This window comes from Corvus hawaiiensis, chromosome 15 (assembly GCF_020740725.1).
Source record: "Corvus hawaiiensis isolate bCorHaw1 chromosome 15, bCorHaw1.pri.cur, whole genome shotgun sequence".
NCBI lineage: Eukaryota > Metazoa > Chordata > Aves > Passeriformes > Corvidae > Corvus > Corvus hawaiiensis.
In genome coordinates this window covers 17,517,066-17,522,993 of record NC_063227.1, presented here as the reverse complement: position 1 = coordinate 17,522,993, position 5,928 = coordinate 17,517,066, and positions in this window count along the sequence as shown.

Sequence of the window (5,928 nt, the reverse complement as noted above, 5' to 3'; positions counted from 1 at the left end):
TCCAGCTCCTCTCCCACTAAAAAACCCTTGCAACCAAAGGGAATGGCACAGGCTGGAAGGCAGAGCTAGGAGAAAAAACCCAAACCTAGAAACACCAAGTAGTTTACAGTGGTTACACAGCCAAGGGCTTGGCCAAGAGGAGGTCAGTGCTCAGATGCTGCTAATGCAGCTCAGGCAAGGGCTAGGACAGACAGGGCCTGGCAGAGAGGCAACTTTGCCAGGAGAAAAATGGAAAAGACAACAGGAAAATGGATGAATGGACTGAACAGTAAGAATTTTCATTCAGTTCAGGGAGATGTGGTGCAAGTGACCCCCCTGGGCACAGGATGCATGAGAGGACTCAAAGCAGGGGAGGTTCAATCCCACTCCAAAGCCCCTTTAGTTTTGTACCAAAAGGGCCTCACCAACACTTGCCCGAGGCTCATCCCATGTCATTCCCACACAGGACACCTTCCCTCAGCACTGGGCTCCAGGCACTGCTGGTGGGAGGTGCTCCCAGTTCTGCCCCATCTGCTCCTCCCTGGGGCTGGGGCTGTGGCACCATCCCTTTCCAAAAGCCTCTAGACAAGGACTTGGGCTTTCCTGGTGAGTGCCTAACAGAGGCCAACACGGCATTTTTGAGTGGAGTTACCTGACCAAGGCAGGATTTGACATGAGGGAAGGTTTTAGCATATAAATCCAGAGAATCTGTGCTTACCTGTCCTGTGTCAGCTCAGACTGCAGCAGTTGGACTCGATGATCTCTGAGGTCTTTTCCAACCTAAATGATTCTCTGATTTGAATAGTTACCCCACAACAAACCCAATAAAACCCACTTGGCAAAAACCCATCCTCCCATGAAGCATCCAGCGTGGATCTGGAGAAGTTCCTACAGCTTTTCCATCAGCATTTTCCAAGAAGGCATTGCAAGCTTAAATACTGAGTGCTTTATGTTGGTATTTAGGGTTACAACAGGAAAAAAATCCCACGGAGCTTTATACAAGTGGTAAATCCAGCAGGGTCAATCCCATCTCTGACTCAGCAGGATCAACATGCAGCTGAAGCTCACCTGGCCCAAGGTGCCACGGCTGGGCTTTATCTCACACACCTTCATCTCAGCAGGTGAGTCCCCACATGCACCTGCTCGGACACAAGAACATCCAGGAGCGGCTGTCACCTCACTGTCCTGCATCACCCTGCTCACATATCCTCACCAACTGCTCCATTCCACTTGCTTTCCTGAAAATCTGAGCTGTTATCCCACACGGTGTCAAGCAAGGGGGGTAAAAAGGAGAGGACAAATCAGTGCACGGGGTTAATCAGGGGATCAGACATGTTGGGACATCCCTCCTGCAGCTGTGCAGGTGACAGCCAAGGGTAAGTTGTTAAGTACAGGGATCTTTTCCTGGAAGCTCTGCTGACACTGAGTTACTCCTCTGCAACTCCCTGGCAGGAGGCTTGAACCAGGTCAGGGTCAGTCTCTTCTCCCACGTAAGAGGACAAGAGGAAACAGCCTCAAGTTGTTCCAGGGGAGGTTTAGGTTGGATATTAGACAAAAGATCTTCACTGAAAGGGTGGCTGGGCATTGGCACACGCTGCCCAGGGCTGTGGTGGAGTCACCATCCCCGGAGGTGCTCAAAAATCCATGGATGTGGCACTTTGGGACGTGGGTTAGTGGCGGCCTTGGCAATGCTGGGGGAGCTGTTGGACTCGTTCTTAGGGGGTTTTCCAACCCAAACGATTCTGTTTGCCTGACATGCTGCAGAATTCCCGCTCCCCACGCTGAACTGGCCATGCACAGACCTCCCAAAGAGCCCCTGACAGCAGCACTGCAGCGACTCATGGAGCTCCAGGTCAGGGGGCAGAAAAATAATCACCATCCCCAGCTGTAGGGGAGGTTGTTTCAATAAAACTTGCTAAACACTGACTCAAGAACAGCCACAAGCTGGGAATCAAACCTCCCAAACAGCACAACTGCCTTGGGCACCTTGGGAGAGGGGGAGAAAGGAGAGGGTTTAGACACAAAACACCAGTTTTGCTTAAGGCAGACAGAAAGCTTGGCAGCAGCCACTGCATGTCTACCTTTGCTCCATCAGAACAAGGAATTAACACTCCCCCCTTCACAACACTGCCATTGGCACTTGTTCCCAGCCATGGTGGCCGAAGGCCAGCTCCTCTCTCTCTCCCAGCCTGGCCAGCCCAGATGCCTCCTCCAGGGCCAACAGCAGAGCAGGATGTGTCTCCCAAGCCACCTCCAGCAGCTGGGTCTGGGCAGGACCACGCAGCTTCAGCTGGACACAAGGACCACAGACACTGGGAAGAGAGAAGGTTGGAGTATGGTGCTGTGGCTTCAGGACACCAGTTCACTGCTTATTCAAAATGCCGAATTTTATCTGTGCTCCAACAACCTGCTCTTTCAACCCAAAGAAACGTTTAAAGTTGAGGAACAAAACAGATTTGCTCATGAAAGGACAAGAATGGTAAATACACCCAACCCCCACTCGCCCTGAGGTGGTTTCACCTGACTAGACAACAATAAAAACAAAATCTTCTCACTCAGGGAAGGAGGGGGGTTGACACAGAAAGGCAGAAACACAATAAAATAGAACCTGCGGGTGCCAAATCCAGGGAAGAGAAAGCCATGAGTTGTGGGAACCAACAGTCAAGACAGCTCCGGCTTCCCCCAGCACCCCACGTGCCTTGTGCTCTGGCTCCAGAGCTGATCCCAGCTTCTCACAAGTGAGCCCACTGCATCAAGGACTGGGGTGCTGGAAGCAGCTCATCATGAAATCAGAGCACCAACAAACTTTCTATTAAGTCACAACTTCCAAGAAGGAAGGGGACAGTGCTGGGCTAGATGAGAGCACAGGGATTTCTGCATGAAGACAAACAACCCCCAGGGCCACTGCAGGTCACCCACAAGCACTGCCTGTGGTCAGAGCAAGCCAGGCTATGCAGGAAGCTTAAAAAACGAGATGAAGGTGACCGGAGATGGCTGAGAGAGGGACAGTGCAGGACTGGAGCCTCAGGGAGAAGGGACAGAGCAGTCACAAGAGGAAAGGAAGCAACTTGAGCCAAAATAAATGGGCAAAGGCACAGGTAAAGCAAAAAAAAAAAAAAAAAAAAAAAAAGCCATCAAGCCAGAGAGTTTAAGGGAATTATTTAATGGTGATCAAATTGCAACACAGTACAAGAGTACAGACAGTGCTAGCATGGATCTAGTCACACCCACTTGCAGGTGAGGGAGGGGCAGCAAGGACCAGCTGCAGGGATCCCTCCCAGAACCTCCAAGCACGGTCAGTCACACAGGGGTTGGGCTCCATGCACCCCGAGAGCTGCACAGCAGGATTTGTCCTGCCTTTAACCTTCCATCAGGCACCCTCAGGGCTCTCTCTTGTCCCTTTGCATTCCCCACAGTTGAAACCACATTTGCCAAACCCATACAACTGAGATTTGCAGCTTTTTGCTCCAAGCCTACCTGAAGAGCCATGGAATGGAAGGAAGCAGTGACTGTGGGGATGAAACTCCATTCCAGCTACCTGTAGGAGAGGGAGGGAGGCTTTCCTGATGCTGCAGGGATGAGAAGACTTTTCTGAGGTTCTGTATTTGATGGGGACAGCCTTCCTGCCACTCAGATACACCTCCAGGCTTTTATTCTTGCAGGAGGTGACTTCTAAACTCTGCCTGGATGCACTGGTATGCCTGGAGCCTTTGCCAAGGGCGCCTTCACCAAGGGCTCCTTCACCTGGAATGGGAGTGCTGAGCACACTCAAGAGGTGGTTTGTTATCCTGGTTCTTAGAGCAAGGTGACACATTAACTACTGTGAGCAGTTTCTGCACCTCCCACACACCCGGGTCTCCTGCCTTGCTCCCCCCAGCAAGAGCTGCTCAGGCACAAGAAAATCCACCTTTCACTGGGCAAAGCTTCCCATCCACCTTCCCTCGGGATTCTCATCTTCTCCTGCACATCAGAACTGGGAACAAGAACAGCTCTTGAGATGTTTTGCTGCTGAAGATGACTGTCAAAAACCAGAGCCAGGCATTGCTGTCTGCAGCCACAGCTGCCAAACGCCAGCCAAGACTAGGCCTTCAGAGGCATGGGGCAGGGAACAGTTTGCTAAGCCCACTAAGGACACAAGATCATACCCAACTTAGTCCTGCTGGTTTTTCCACATCATTTGATGGATGCAGACTGAACATAAGAGTCTGAGGACACTTCAGGATGCAGTTTACTTGGAAGCATTGGGATAACATGGTAATAACTAAATATATTTTTAAAAATCCCTCTTGCCTTGCCCAAAAGCTAAGACAGAAATGCAGCAGTGCATCCTACCACAGGACAAGCCGGGTGTTTCAAGCACAGTAATGAGGTCTCCAGCACTTCCCAGGATCAGCTCCATCCCAGTCTGAGGGTCCACGGAGGTTGGGCTCTGAGCCATGGGAATGTTTAAGCCAACTCCTGCACACTGACAAGTGGCTACTCAGTGCTGAGCCAGGAGAGGTTCCAAAATACATGGATCACATTCCTCCTCTGGGTCACTCTGAGCCGTGGACAGGCACTGACGAGCACAAGGAATGTATCCAGGCACAGTGTTCCAGCTTTGCTACCAGAGCTGGGGGGTTCTAAGCAGCCCAGCTCTATTTTTAAATAAAACACACTTAGCACATGACAGGAAAAAAGGGAATTGCATGAACAATCGACATCCACAGAAGGCCCAGCGCAAAGAAAGCCATGCAAAGGGAAGCAGGCAACTGAAATTACTAAATCAAGGTAAAAAACTGGACAGGGATGGAAAAGGTTGATGACATGACAAGCTCAGAATTCCTAGAAAGGCAGTGACCAGAGCCCCTGGCCTCATGTGCTGTTTGACATTAGGACATACCCAATACACAGCATCAAAGGAACAAGTTTCTAGTCCCAAAAATAGCTAAGCTGGGTCAGGTTTTCAGTTAAATGCTAAAGGCTCCTCCATCTAACTCACAGTACAACCCTCAACAACAAATGGTCAACCCACAGGAGGTATACAAAGCACATCCTCCTATCTCAAACTTCACCAGACCTGCTTTTACTACACTACTGTGGTCATGCCATCAGCAAAAAGGTCAGAACTGTTTAAACACTTCACTGCAAATGAGCTCATTCCAACATGAGATGTATTAATGCATCCTCCAAGCTGAAGCTGTTACGGGTTCGGGACAGTTTCAATGCATGTGTGGCTTATTAATGTCCTCTCACCTCCTGTTTGTGGCTCCTACCCCACCAGAAAGAGAAACCATCCTCCTCAGTTCCCTCAGCTGTCACTGCTCCCTCCTCTGTGTCTCTGATCTCTTCCAGTAACTGCCAATCTCCAAAGGCAGACAGATCTGCCACAAAAATCATTCTTGGGTGGCTCAGTTGCAAAGCAGTTAAAGAGAACCCCCTCAGACTGTTCACAATCAGTGCAACCCCCTCCCTGTACCTCTCAGTGACCCCATGGAAAAACATGTGAGGGCAACTCCACCATGGCCAAGGTGTATTGCAGAGTCCAGCAGGAGCACAATAGGTCAGGAAAAGCACAGCCATGGATCCAGGCTGGCACAAACCCCAGACACACCAGCAGCCACCAGCTTACATTCCAGTTTTGATGCCACAGGTGTTACCCAGGGCCACAGGCTGCCTTCCAGACACCCTGTGGATAACATGAGTGCCATGAGTTTCAGGTGACCCAACCCGAGGTTTGCAGCCCTGCTCACCAATCTCTCCCCCCTCCCCTGTGACCCTACAGTGTCCCTCAGCCAGTGGGCCACGTGCTCCCCTTCCCTCTCCAGCCCTGGAGCTGCACTGTCCCCAGGCCAGCAGAGCAGCGGGGTCCTCGTGCCTCTGGAGAGGGACACAGCTCCCTGCAGGAGGGCTCACACCTGCCCAGCACTGCAACACCAGGACATCGAGAGATGAGACAAGAGGAACAGA